This window comes from Coregonus lavaretus, assembly GCF_964263955.1.
Source record: "Coregonus lavaretus genome assembly, chromosome: 7".
Classification (NCBI taxonomy): domain Eukaryota; kingdom Metazoa; phylum Chordata; class Actinopteri; order Salmoniformes; family Salmonidae; genus Coregonus; species Coregonus lavaretus.
In genome coordinates this window covers 44,076,496-44,090,826 of record NC_139994.1, presented here as the reverse complement: position 1 = coordinate 44,090,826, position 14,331 = coordinate 44,076,496, and the positions used below count along the sequence as shown (strand labels likewise).

Here is a 14,331-nt window from a genome sequence, read left to right as displayed (position 1 = left end):
TCTCATTTAGCTGTTAATCCACTTTTGTGTGTGTTTGTGTGTGTGTGTGTGTTACAAGACTTGCACCCCCCTGCCCCAAATGGGTTCTATTTAGTTGCCATGGCAGCCAGATGGGGCTTGTGCCTGTTGTCATGGGAACGGAAAAGGCCCAAAAATGTTATGATACAACATGTATATGCACATTTACATTTAAGTCATTTAGCAGACGCTCTTATTCAGAGCGACTTACAAATTGGTGCATTCAACTTAGGATAGCCAGTGGGACAACCACATCTTGTTGTCCCAGTGAGAGACAGAATAACAACAAAAACATCCAGAAAAACGCATGTAAAAAATGTTATAAATTGATTTGCATTTTAATGAGGGAAACAAGTATTTGACCCCCTCTCAATCAGAAAGATTTCTGGCTCCCAGGTGTCTTTTATACAGGTAACGGGCTGAGATTAGGAGCACACTCTTAAAGGGAGTGCTCCTAATCTCAGCTTGTTACCTGTATAAAAGACACCTGTCCACAGAAGCAATCAATCAATCAGATTCCAAACTCTCCACCATGACCAAGACCAAAGAGCTCTCCAAGGATGTCAGGGACAAGATTGTAGACCTACACAAGGCTGGAATGGGCTACAAGACCATCGCCAAGCAGCTTGGTGAGAAGGTGACAACAGTTGGTGCGATTATTCGCAAATGGAAGAAACACAAAAGAACTGTCAATCTCCCTCAGCCTGGGGCTCCATGCAAGATCTCACCTCGTGGAGTTGCAATGATCATGAGAACGGTGCGGAATCAGCCCAGAATTACACGGGAGGATCTTGTCAATGATCTCAAGGCAGCTGGGACCATAGTCACCAAGAAAACAATTGGTAACACACTACGCCGTGAAGGACTGAAATCCTGCAGCGCCCGCAAGGTCCCCCTGCTCAAGAAAGCACATATACAGGCCCTTCTGAAGTTTGCCAATGAACATCTGAATGATTCAGAGGAGAACTGGGTGAAAGTGTTGTGGTCAGATGAGACCAAAATCGAGCTCTTTGGCATCAACTCAACTCGCCGTGTTTGGAGGAGGAGGAATGCTGCCTATGACCCCAAGAACACCATACCCACCGTCAAACAGAGGTGGAAACATTATGCTTTGGGGGTGTTTTTCTGCTAAGGGGACAGGACAACTTCACCGCATCAAAGGGACGATGGACGGGGCCATGTACCGTCAAATCTTGGGTGAGAACCTACTTCCCTCAGCCAGGGTATTGAAAATGGGTCGTGGATGGGTATTCCAGCATGACAATGACCCAAAACACACGGCCAAGGCAACAAAGGAGTGGCTCAAGAAGAAGCACATTAAGGTCCTGGAGTGGCCTAGCCAGTCTCCAGACCTTAATACAATAGAAAATATGTGGAGGGAGCTGAAGGTTCGAGTTGCCAAACGTCAGCCTCGAAACCTTAATGACTTGGAGAAGATCTGCAAAGAGGAGTGGGACAAAATCCCTCCTGAGATGTGTGCAAACCTGGTGGCCAACTACAAGAAACGTCTGACCTCTGATTGCCAACAAGGGTTTTGCCACCAAGTACTAAGTCATGTTTTGCAGAGGGTTCAAATACTTATTTCCCTCATTAAAATGCCAATCAATTGATAACATTTTTTACATGCGTTTTTCTGGATTTTTTTGTTGTTATTCTGTCTCTCACTGTTCAAATAAACCTACCATTAAAATTATAGACTGATCATGTCTTTGTCAGTGGGCAAACGTACAAAATCAGCAGGGGATCAAATACTTTTTTCCCTCACTGTAGTAGAAAGCAGATTATTCAGTCGACGTTCCTATCAGTCCTAGACTATGGCGACATCATCTATATGAATGCAGCTGCTACTTCATTAGCGCCGTTAGATGTAGTTTATCATAGCGAACTGCGCTTTATTACGGGCGACAGTTTTAATACTCATCACTGCATTCTCTACCAGAAAGTTGGTTGGCCCTCTGATGTCATGTAGATTGATATGTTTTCATTTATAAAGCTCTTTTACAAAAAGTCTTACCTAACATCATTACTAAACTTCAGACATACGAGTTACCACACCCGGTCTCAGGGATGGCTAACTCTGGATATTCCTTTGGTCTCTAGTGAGTTAGGTAAATCAGCTTTTAGTTTTTTTGCACCTTATTTGTGGAACAAGCTTCAACATGTTTTGGTGCCTCTAGGCCAATTCAGAACGCTGATTGAGGACCTTTTTACTGATGAATGTCTTTGTTTTTTATGACCGTGTTTTTCTTTCTGCTTGCTTTCCGTATCTTTATTTTTGATGTGTGTATTTTCTGTCATTTCTGTAATTCAGGGCTCATCTGTAAAAGAGACCTTGGTCTCAGTATGACTCCCTGATAAAAATCAGTGGTGGAAAAAGTACCCAATTGTCATACTTGAGTAAAAGTAAAGATACCTTAATAGAAAATGACTCAAGTAAAAGTGAAAGTCACCCAGTAAAATACTACTTGAGTAAAAGTCTAAAAGTATTTGGTTTTAAATATACTTAAGAATCAAAAGTAAAAGTATAAATATTTTCAAATTCCTTATATAAAGCAAACCAGACAGCACCATTTTCTTGTTTTTTACATTTACTGACAGCTAGGGGCACACTCCAACGCTCAGACATCATTTACGAACGAAGCATGTGTTTAGTGAGTCGCCAGATCAGAGGCAGTAGGGATGACCAGGGATGTGTGTGAATTAGACCATTTTCCTGTCCCGCTAACCATTCAAAATGTAACGAGTACTTTTGGGTGTCAAGGAAAATGTATGGAGTAAAAAGTACATAATTTGCTTTAGGAATGTAGTGAAGTAAAAGTAAAAGTAGTCAAAAATATAAATAGTAAAGTACAGATACACAAAAAAACGACTTAAGTAGTACTTTCAAGTATTTTTACTTAAGTACTTTACACCACTGATAAAAATAAAGGTTAAATACATAAATACAGCCATCACAAAGCTGCCCTGACTGGGACCACGATCCCAGAAAGAGTGGGAGAAAGCAGCCAAGAGGCACACGCGCGCATCCGCTCACTCACTCACACACACCGCCTTAGGAAACAGACACACACATGCGCGCATCCGTACACACGCAAACACAAACACAGATGCCAGCATTAAAAAAACACACAACACACACAATTACACACACAGGCCTATGACAAGGGTCTCCCCCATGAGTGGAGAGAGCAGACAAAACCACACGCAGGCATATGCATTCTCTGTCTCTCCCTCTGTCTCTCTCCCTCTGTCTCTCTCCCTCTGTCTCTCTCCCTCTGTCTCGCTCCCTCTGTCTCGCTCCCTCTGTCTCGCTCCGTGTCCGTCTCTCTCGCTCCGTGTCCGTCTCTCTCCCTCCGTGTCCGTCTCTCTCCCTCCGTGTCCGTCTCTCTCCCTCCGTGTCCGTCTCTCTCCCTCCGTGTCCGTCTCTCTCCCTCCGTGTCCGTCTCTCTCCCTCCGTGTCCGTCTCTCTCCCTCCGTGTCCGTCTCTCTCCCTCCGTGTCCGTCTCTCTCCCTCCGTGTCCGTCTCTCTCCCTCCGTGTCCGTCTCTCTCCCTCCGTGTCCGTCTCTCTCCCTCCGTGTCCGTCTCTCTCCCTCCGTGTCCGTCTCTCTCTCTGTGTCTGTCTCTCTCTCTCTCTGTGTCTGTCTCTCTCTCTCTGTGTCTGTCTCTCTCTCTCTCTCTGTGTCTGTCTCTCTCTCTCTCTGTGTCTGTCTCTCTCTCTCTCTGTGTCTGTCTCTCTCTCTCTCTCTCTCTCTGTGTCTGTCTCTCTCTCTCTGTGTCTGTCTCTCTCTCTCTCTCTGTGTCTGTCTCTCTCTCTCTGTGTCTGTCTCTCTCTCTCTGTGTCTGTCTCTCTCTCTCTCTGTGTCTGTCTCTCTCTCTCTCTGTGTCTGTCTCTCTCTCTCTCTGTGTCTGTCTCTCTCTCTCTCTGTGTCTGTCTCTCTCTCTCTCTGTGTCTGTCTCTCTCTCTCTCTCTCTGTGTCTGTCTCTCTCTCTCTGTGTCTGTCTCTCTCTCTCTGTGTGTCTGTCTCACACACACACACAGAAGCTTTTAACATGGAACAGAGTGTACTGGCAGTAGTTCAGGCAGTCCATATTGCTGAGAGAGAGTCCAGTCCATGCCTGTAGTGAGGTCAACAGAGGCCCCTGGCCCACAAACAAGATAGAGAGAGATTGAGGAAAGAACTGGACCAAAACAGCCATAAACATTTACAAAGACATCTGGACTGTTTAGCTCAGTATTTGACTGTTTAGCTCAGTATTTGGTTGAAGCTAGTTTGGTCCTCTGTAGCTCAATTGGTAGAGCATGGCGCTTGTAACGCCAGGGTAGTGGGTTCGATCCCCGGGACCACCCATACGTAAAAATGTATGCATACATGACTGTAAGTCGCTTTGGATAAAAGTGTCTGCTAAATGGCATATTATTATATATTATTATGATTGTCTGAGATGTCATACTATTATAAACTACAACAAAGAATAAAGAATAAGATGGGATTTCATAATGTTACAAATAAAAAAGCTATGTTTTAAAACAGAGAATAAGAAGCAGGAAACATGAAGGTCAGATTCTTCATGTTTCTGTTTCTCTATTTAAATCCATTAGACTTTATCTGCCAACAGAGCCTGACCTTTATAAACATAGCACTGATATAAATACACGCTACACACACACACACGTGAACGCACACACGCAGACACATACTGGCTAATGAAGTCAACATATACACACACACACGGGGACACGCATACGGGCTTGCACAAACACATACACACATATCAGAGTGCTGATATAGTCAAGTATATACAAACATACACATTGGGCCCAGAGGAAAGGAAAATATTAGTGATACTAGACACCACACACACACACAAGAACGCAGGCAGACAAGACCTACAGAAAAAAAACAGACAAGCAGAGACACTTTCCCTGCCTCTCTACTCTATCCATTTCCTTATTCCTCCCTTCTCTCCCTCCCTCTTTCTCTTTCTGTCTCTCGACCCATCTCTCTCTCTCTCTATCCCCCTCCTCTCCATCTCTCTCTATCCCCCTCCTCTCCATCTCTCTCTATCCCCCTCCTCCCTTCTCTCCCCACTCCTCCTTTCTCTCTCTCTCTCTCTCCCTCTTGCCATCTCTCTCTCTCTCCCTCTTGTCATCTCTCCCTCTTGCCATCCCTCTCTCTCCCTCTTGCCATCTCTCTCTCTCTCTCCCTCTCTCTCACTCCCTCTTGCCATCTCTCTCTCGCTCTCTCCCTCTTGCCATCTCTCTCTCGCTCTCTCTCTCTCTCTCGCCATCTCTCTCTCTCTCTCTCTCTCCCTCTTGCCATCTCTCTCTCTCTGTCTCTCTCTCTCTCTCTCTCTCTCTCTCTCTCTCTCTCTCCCTCTTGCCATCTCTCTCTCTCTCTCTCTCTCTCTCTCTCATCACAGCTAAGCTTCACAGAAGACCACCGCAGCTGTGTGACATCATGATGACATCACACAGGAAGTGATCCGTGTCCCTGTGGGTCGGTCAATAGAACCCCTCTCATTGCAAAGACAGTGTTTGTGTGTGTAAGAAATCTATCAGGGTCTTAATTTAATTTGGGCCAGGTGAAGACGAGCTAAATAAAGACAAGTTTATCGACACACACACACACACACACACACACTCTCTCTCTCTGAGAAGGTTAGAGAGGTGTGAGGCAGAAAGAGACGGGAGAGGGAGAAAGAAAGAGATGCCGTTAAAGAGAGCTATACAGTCAGGTAGGTATTAAGCCCATTATAAGGAGAGGATAGGAGAGTAACTGAATTGATCAACACACACACACACACCCACATGTATATGTGTGTGTGTGCAACCACACAAAATAATTAAGTGTCTATGAAATGCATGCAGTTCAGTGGAGTTCACACACACGCACGCACACACGCATGCACGCACACACACACACAGAAGGACTTTCGAGCGGTTCTGATCAATAGTATCCTTTAGTGTATTGATCTGAAGTCTCTGTGGAAAAATCCTTCACGTTCATTATGTTAATGAATCCATGGTGTGTGTGTGTTAAGTGGTTTCGATCATTTCGTCCCAGCAAGGACAACTATTCAGAGTGTGTTTTCGTGTGTATGTGTGCACGTGTTTATGAGTAGTTACAGCTGGGGCCAGGAGATTTCCTGACCATGTGACCTGACCAGGAAAACACTGGCCCTTTCTGTAGAAAACAAACATGATCCTTATGTTTGTTTTGTTTTTTTCTTATGTTTTTTTCAATGATTAGAATCAGGTGCGTTTGTCCGGGGCTACAATAAAAATGTGTACTGTTGGGGGTACTGAAGGACCAGAGTTGGGAATAACTGCTCTAACACACAGCCAGATTAGGGATTAAAACAGGCCAGATTACCTCATATGTACAGTTGTAAAGCGTTAGCAGATTAACACACAGATAGACACAGGACGGGCCAGATTAGCTCATATGTACAGTAACACACTCGAAGGTTTAGAGTTTAAACCTGCGGCAAAACTACAGTAATCCTAATCTACAGGAAGGAATGTCTGGAAGACTCTTGGTTCAGGATCAACACACACAGTCCTAGACTGGAGTAAGAGAGGGGAGTGTGTGTGTTTATATTGTGCAATGACAGAGGCTTAGCAGAAAGAATAGAGAGGAGGGGAGAGAAGGAAGGGGTGATCAAGAACAAGAGAAAGAACGAGAGAGAGAGAGAGAGAGAGAGAGAGAGAGGGAAGTGAGAGAGGGAGAGAGAGGCGCGACAGAGAGCGTGAGAGAGAGAGCGCGCGAGAGAGGGAGAGAGATGTGAGAGAGGAGCGACAGAGAGGAGCGAGAGAGAGAGAGAGAGACCCACTTCAGTTTTTAGGACAAGGAACAGCCTATGTGCGTCAGAGGCAATGACAATTGTGTGTGTGTCAGTGTGTGTCTGTCAGTGTGTGCCAGTGTGTGTGTGTGTGTGTCACAGGTGGCTGGTGGCACCTTAATTGGGGAGGACAGGCTCATAATGGCTGGAACAGAATTTATGGATTTGTATGAAACACATCAAAGACATGGTTTCCATGGGGGGGGGGGGGGTCATGGGGTTTTGTGGTCGAGGTGTTAAATGTTGCCACAGGAGGTGATGACACAGACTCACACACATAGAACACACACAGTGTAGAACACACACACATTTCCCTTACTGCGAGAGAGAGAGAGAGAGAGAGAGAGAGAGAGAGAGAGAGAGAGAGAGAGAGAGAGACAGGGGGGAGTGGCACTTCAAATCCTGTCAATATCCGATGTCGCAAACAACATGGCCAGACAGACAGAATCTAGCTACAACAACAACAACCTAACATGGTCTAACTCAGTCCCGTGTTGTTGTCCAGGGAACTGTCAGACACACACACAGAAAATGACTAAGCCTATGTCTAAAAGAGCATTCTAATCCCTATAGTACACTACTTTGACCAGAACCTTATGGGCCCGGTCAAAAGTAGTGCATTATATAGGAAATAGGGTGCCATTTGAGCCACAACCCATGTCTAACCATAGAATGACTAAGCCTATGTCTGAGAGTCACAGACATAGAAAACTCTCTGGACTTCCCACTTTTAGGCCTAAAACAGTATCATGTATCTGCCTGCACATAAAACACCTACATCAATGGTGCCGAAACCCGGGAACGAACCATGTAATTCACGCTACAAAGCTGACTGTTTCATTTGCAGCAAGACACTGTGTTGGTTTGGTAAAGTACAAGGGAGAATGCATTTCTCAAAAATGTTACCCTCAAGCAGTGTGTGAGAGAATATGCTTCTGTGTGTGTGTGTGAGGGGGGTAACACTGGTGGTCTGCTTCCTAAACCATTGTGTGCGTGTTGTTTGTCTAACTGGGGCAGGATATGAGCAGGCAGGAGGACCAGGCAGAGAAAGTGCTGCCTCACAGATCCGAGAGAGAGAGAGAAAGAGAGAAAGAGAGAGAGAGAGAGAGAGAGAGAGAGAGAGAGAGAGAGAGAGAGAGGAAAGACTATATAAAAGTGCTGATTCTGCCTTGCAAATCCTGAAAATAGTTCACGACTAAGAAAGAGAATGAGAGAGAAAAAAGGGCGAGAGAGCGAACTCAACCTGGCTTGAAGTAGCACTCTACAGCAAACCCCTCGTCACTCCTTCAAAACCTATAACCTCTCTTTACTAAGAACCAACTAAGCCCAAAGACCTCTAAGTTCATTCAGTTCAATAAAGTTTATTTCCATCATTCTAACACTGTTTATTGGTTAGATGACGATAGGCAGATCTCATTGTTTTGACTTTTGACATAGTTAGCATTTCACACACACACACTTACCCACCCGACCCTGTGGCACGGAATTGGACTGAACCGAACACAATCTAACACAGTGACATTTCCCTTCAGTTCAAAATTATTTTATTGTGGTAAGAAACCCCTGAGGGAGAGATTTTGGCTAGAGGGGTGAGGACAATGAACAGATGAGTGAAAGGAAGAATTTGGATAGATGGATGAGGACATGCGAGAGTGGAGGAGTGTGTCCAATTTTGATTTGGACACAACCCATTTCCTGTCCTCCTTTACTCACTCATTACCCCTCTCTCTCTCCCTCTCTTTCTCTCTCTCTGTCTCTACCTTTCTCTGTCTCCTCTCTCTTTCGCCGTCTCTCTCCTTCCCTCTCTCTCTAGTTTGCTTTCTAATAGTTTGCTTTTGCAAAACAATTACTAATCTGTCCATCCATCCTTCCCTCTCTCCTTCCCTTCCTCTCTCTCCCCCTCCCTCTGGCCCTTCCTCTGTCTGACTGACTCGAGGAAACCCTGCCTTGCCCTTCCTCCTTCCCTCACTCTCATTTTCTCTCTGTTTCTTTTTCCTTCATTAATACTTAGTCAAAATATGGAAAACTGGGAGAATGAGGGAAATAGAGAGAGATGGAGGCAGTGAAACAGAGGAAGAAAACAGCAGTTTGAGCTAACGTCCCTGATTAGATTGTGGTGAAATATGACAGAAAGCAGAGATGGATACACTGAATCAAATCACAACTTGTCTCTTCCTCTGTGATACCTGGCTCAGGCAGTGGGTTTAATGCAGGGGTTGGAACCGGTTCAGGGAACAGAACCGGAAACCTATGTTTTTTTATTTTTGGAGGAACAGAATCAGAGCCGGGAACGAAAGTAATCTATACTGTTCCGGAACAGAACTGTTATTTTAAAAGCATGGGAACCGGTTAATTACGTTATTTTAAGTTCCGGGCATTTTTTTCCAGTCCCACAAAAAAACACAACAAAGCGCCTATGCAAAGCCCTCACTCTGTCACTCAGAAATGTGTTCCAGTGTCTGCCTGCCAGCTGGAAATATTTGCCAGTGTTTGTGAGTGTGTAGGCTACCTGCCCCTCCCCCTTCGAAGCATAGTCTGCTGTAGCCTACGGACGTTACAAGTGTGACTCAGAAATTAGGGAGAGAGATTTTTCATTAGGGAAGAATGGGTTAACTTTTTCAATGCTAGTTAAGGATATTATAGTTCTCATTTCACATTGGATTTATTAACTACAAAAAGGTAAGACGTTTATTATAATTATTTTCTTACCCCCTTTTTCTCCCCAATTTCGCGATATTCAATTGCGATCCAATCTTGTCTCATCACTGCAACTCCCCAACGGGCTCGGGAGAGGCGAAGGTCGAGTCATGCATCCTCCGAAACATGACCCGCCAAGCCACGCTGCTTCTTAACACCCGCTCGCTTAACCCGGAAGCCAGCCCCACCAATGTGTCGGAGGAAACACCGTTCAACTGATGACTGAAGTCAGCTTGCTGGCTCCCGGCCCGCCACAAGGAGTCGCTAGAGCGCAATGAGCCAAGGAAAGCCCCCCAGCCAAACACTCCCCTAACCCGAACGACGCTGTGCCAATTGTGAGCCCCAGGCTGTAGTGACGCCTCAACACTGCGATGCAGTGCCTTAGACCGCTGCGCCACTCGGGAGGCCAGTAAGACGTGTTTTAATTTCAATTTTGGTGCTGCTCTGCACACACAAGCTTGTTAGCTAGCTAGCTCTGGTCCAACGTTAAGCCAACTCTGAAGTTCAAAGACATTCAAAATATCCTTCATAGAAGCCTTTCCTCCGTAGGTATAATTCAGTGGGCCTAATTCAGATAATGCATATCTTAACAACAATATGCCCAGAGCTTCAAGCCAAGCCTCCTCCACCCTCTTTCGCTCTCGCCCCAGCTGCAAAATTTCAGTCGCATCTCACAGCCTACACGTGTCTGTCCAATGCATGTCAATAGCTTGCCCGCTCCATAGCAAGCTGCTTTATCTGCACTGATTGGTGAAGTCATTTAATGTCGAGCTGAATTACGATTTCTGGGGTTTAAAAAGGAACCGAAAGGTACAATATAAACCATTACTTTTTGGGGGTTCAAACCGGTTCAGAACCTGATTTTGCTGGTCGGAACAGTGGAACGGACAAATAATTGTTTTGTTCTGTTCAGATCGAAACGATAGGAAAATAATTTCGGTTCCAACCCTTGGTTAAATGAGATACAAACATTTCTGATCTATATCTAGCCTCTGTTTCAGCCCTATGCCATCAATGAAGAGAGAGGGACAGAGAAAGAAGGGACAGAAAAGAGAAGGAAGGATAAATAAAGTAATAAATAAATGGAGAGAGCAAGAGATACAAAGAGAGACAGAGAGAGAAGGAAGTAGAGAATGAGAGAGGGGGGATTAAAAAAGAGAAGGAGAGCGAGGAGAGAGACACAGAGTTCTTGCTTAATCATTCTGCTCTCACACTTCCTCTTTCCTCTATTCTGCTGGCTCGTTTCCTGTCATCACAGAGAAGATGTGAGCAACTGGGTTCACAGAAATGTACACATATACACTGAGTGTACAAAACATTAGGAACACACAGCCTACAATACCACCTTGCACACTCTTGCCTGCATATCTATCTGATCTAGGGTGTAATCATTAGTCCAAAGAGTTGCAAATTAGAGTTTCTATTAGACAAATTCAGGTATGTTTATCCCTGTTTTGTTCCGTTTGCTTCCATTTAGAAACATTTTTCAACAGAATTGGCAGAATGAATACACCCCTGATCACCTGCACACACAGTTCACTTTCATAGCAGGCACATACAAACAGTATGGTCACTTTGCTCGCTGTGTAAATCATTCTTGATCTACGCACTCCCTTCCTCTCAACATTTCCTTGCTTATGGACTTTCCCTTTGCAGTGCACAACACAGCAGCTGTCTGTGACCAAGTGAAAAAAACTTTCCATGCCAAACCTTCATACCACAACCACTAACCGCAACACACAGCCTACACCATATTAGCTAGTGTCATAGTCAACATTGCTACTAGAACTAACGTGTTAGTAAACCTATTACGATCATGCAGTACAGTGTACAGCAAGCAGTTTAGCAGTTACACCGGCGGGCCCCGGTGGCAATACATTAATAAAACCAAAAGCTTACCTTGACTTGGAAGAGTTCCAGTGTTGTATAGCCTTAGCCATCTAGCTAACATGGCATCCCTTTCGGTTTGAGCCGGGTGTTTGAATAGGATAAACTAGCTAGCTGCATTCGCTAGCTAAGTAAGTGAAACAAATACAACACAATATAGCTAGCTCTTGCTCCCTCTTGCTTCTCCTTCATTTTTAAAGAAATGTATTTGTTCAAAACTGTTCAATTATTGCCTCTCTCTCTCTTTGAGTCAACTATTCACCACATGGTATGCACTGCAGTGCTAGCAAGCTGTAGTTTATGCTTTCAGTACTAGATTCATTCTCTGATCCTTTGATTGGGTGGACAACATGTCAGTTCATGCTACAAGAGCTCTGATAGGTTGGAGGACGTCCTCCGAAAGTCGTCATAATTACTGTGTAAGTCTATGGAAGGGGGTAAGAACCACGAGCCTCCTAGGTTTTATAAAGAAGTCAATGTACCCAGAGGACGACGGACACTAGCTATTCTCCGGCTACACCATGGTGATACCCTACAGAGTGCTGTTGGGGCTACTGTAGACCTTCATTGCAAAACAGTGTGTTTTAATAAAATATGTGGTGACGTCAATATATTTAGTATAGTTTTATCTAAAAATGATTACTTTTATGTTTCACTATTACAATTTTTCTGAAATTCACTGAGGATGGTCCTTCCTTTCCTCCTCTGAGGAGCCTCCACTGAGATACAGTACCAGTCAAAAGTTTGGACACACCATTCAAGGGTTTTTCTTTATTTTTACTATTTTCTACATTGTAGAATAATAGTGAAGACATCAAAACTATGACATAACAGATATGGAATCATGTAGTAACCAAAAAAGTGTTCAACAAATCAAAATTGATTTTATATTTAAGATTCTTCAAATAGCCACCCTTTGCCTTGATGACAGCTTTGCACACGCTTGGCATTCTCTCAACCAGCTTCATGAGATAGTCATCTGGAATGCATTTCAATTAATAGGTGTGCCTTCTTAAAAGTTAATTTGCAGAATTTCTTTCCTTCTTAATGTGTTTGAGCCAATCTTTTATTTTTTTATTCAGTTGTGTTGTGACAAGGTAGGGTTGGTATACAGAAGATAGCCCTATTTGGTAAAATACCAAGTCCATATTATGGGCAGAACAGCTCAAACAAGCAAAGAGAAACGACATGAAGATCAGTCAATACGGAACATTTCAAGAACTTTGAAAGTTTCTTCAAGTGCAGTCGCAAAAACCATCAAGCGCTATGATGAAACTGGCTCTCATGAGGACCGCCACAGGAATGGAAGACCCAGAGTTACCTCTTCTGCAGAGGATAAGTTCAATAGAGTTACCAGCCTCAGAAATTGCAGACATCTCAACATCAACTGTTTAGAGGGGACTGTGTGAATCAGCCCTTCATGGTCGAATTGCTGCAAAAAAAACACTACTAAAGGACACCAATAAGAAGAAGCGACCTGCTTGGGCCAAGAAACACGAGCAATAGACATTAGACCGGTGGAAATTTGTCATTTGGTCTGGAGTCCAAATTGGAGATTTTTGGTTCCAACCGCCGTGTCTTTGTGAGACACGGAGTGGGTGAACGGATGACCTCCGCATGTGTATTTCCCACTGTAACGCATGGAGGAGGAGGTGTTATGGTGTGGGGGTGCTTTGTTGGTGACACTGTCAGTGATTTATTTAGAATTCAAGGCACACTTAACCAGCATGGCTACCACAGCATTCTACAGCGTTACGCCATCCCATCTGGTTTGGGCTTAGTGGGACTATCATTTGTTTTTCAACAGGACAATGACCCAACACACCTCCAGGCTGTGTATGGCCTATTTTACCAAGAAGGAGAGTGATGGAGTGCTGCATCAGATGACCTGGCCTCCACAATCCCCCAACCTCAACCCAATTGAGATGGTTTGGGAAGAGTCGGACCGCAGAGTGAAGGAAAAGCAGCCAACAAGTGCTCAGCATATGTGGGAACCTGACAGAGCTTGAGAGGATCTGCAGAGAAGAATGGGAGAAACTCCCCAAATATAGGTGTGCCAAGCTTGTAGCGTCATAACCAAGAAGACTCAAGGCTGTAATCACTGCCAAAGGTGCTTCAACAAAGTACTGAGCAAAGGGTCTGAATACTTATGTAAAAATCTGTTTTTGCTTTGTCATTATCGGGTATAGTGTGTAGATTGATGAGGAACATGTTTTATTTAATACATTTTAGAATAAGGCTATAACGTAACATCATTTGGAAAAAGGGAAGGGGTCTGAATACTTCCTGAATGCATACAAACGTTGTGGACTTGGATTAGTTTCAGGCCAATTTGTGTAATAGCCCTTGGTAACTGTTGGGTGTTTTAAGAGGGAGAGGCCTTACCCGTCTTCCCTGACTATTTAAGGAGCCTTACTTGGCCCCAGTCTTACTTAGTTTGGCTCCTACAAGACTAGCAAGTGTATTTTTTGATTCAATAAGTAGCTGTTGGTATTGTCTTGCTAGGTCAGTTGCATTTAAGTGGTGTCTTTTACCTAGTAGCCTTCTTTATCATTGGTATTTGAACTAAAATGCAAGAGGAGGAGAGGAGAGAGAGAGAGATAGAGAAAGAGAGAGAAGGAAGTAGAGAATGAGAGAGGGTGATAAAAAGAAAAGGAGAGAGAGACTGAGTTCTTGATTAATCATTCTGTTCTCACACTTACTCTGTCCTTTATTTATCACAGAGAAGACGTGAGCAACTGGGTTCACAGAAATGTACACATACCTGTATATACAATATATATACACACACACACACAAACACACAGGGAACGTGCACACACACACACATATGCACGCGCTCATACACACTCACTCTTTTTTCGCCATTGCTGCAAGTGTAAGAG

At 44.2% G+C, this 14,331-nt stretch overlaps 1 protein-coding gene across 1 annotated transcript in view; it reads right to left on the bottom strand.

The window, feature by feature from the left end:
• LOC311132530 (arrestin red cell-like) overlaps window positions 1–14,331 on the bottom strand; it is a gene marked incomplete at its 5' end in the record, with an annotated part of 44,298 nt that overhangs the window by 11,109 nt on the left and 18,858 nt on the right. The window lies entirely within an intron of this gene.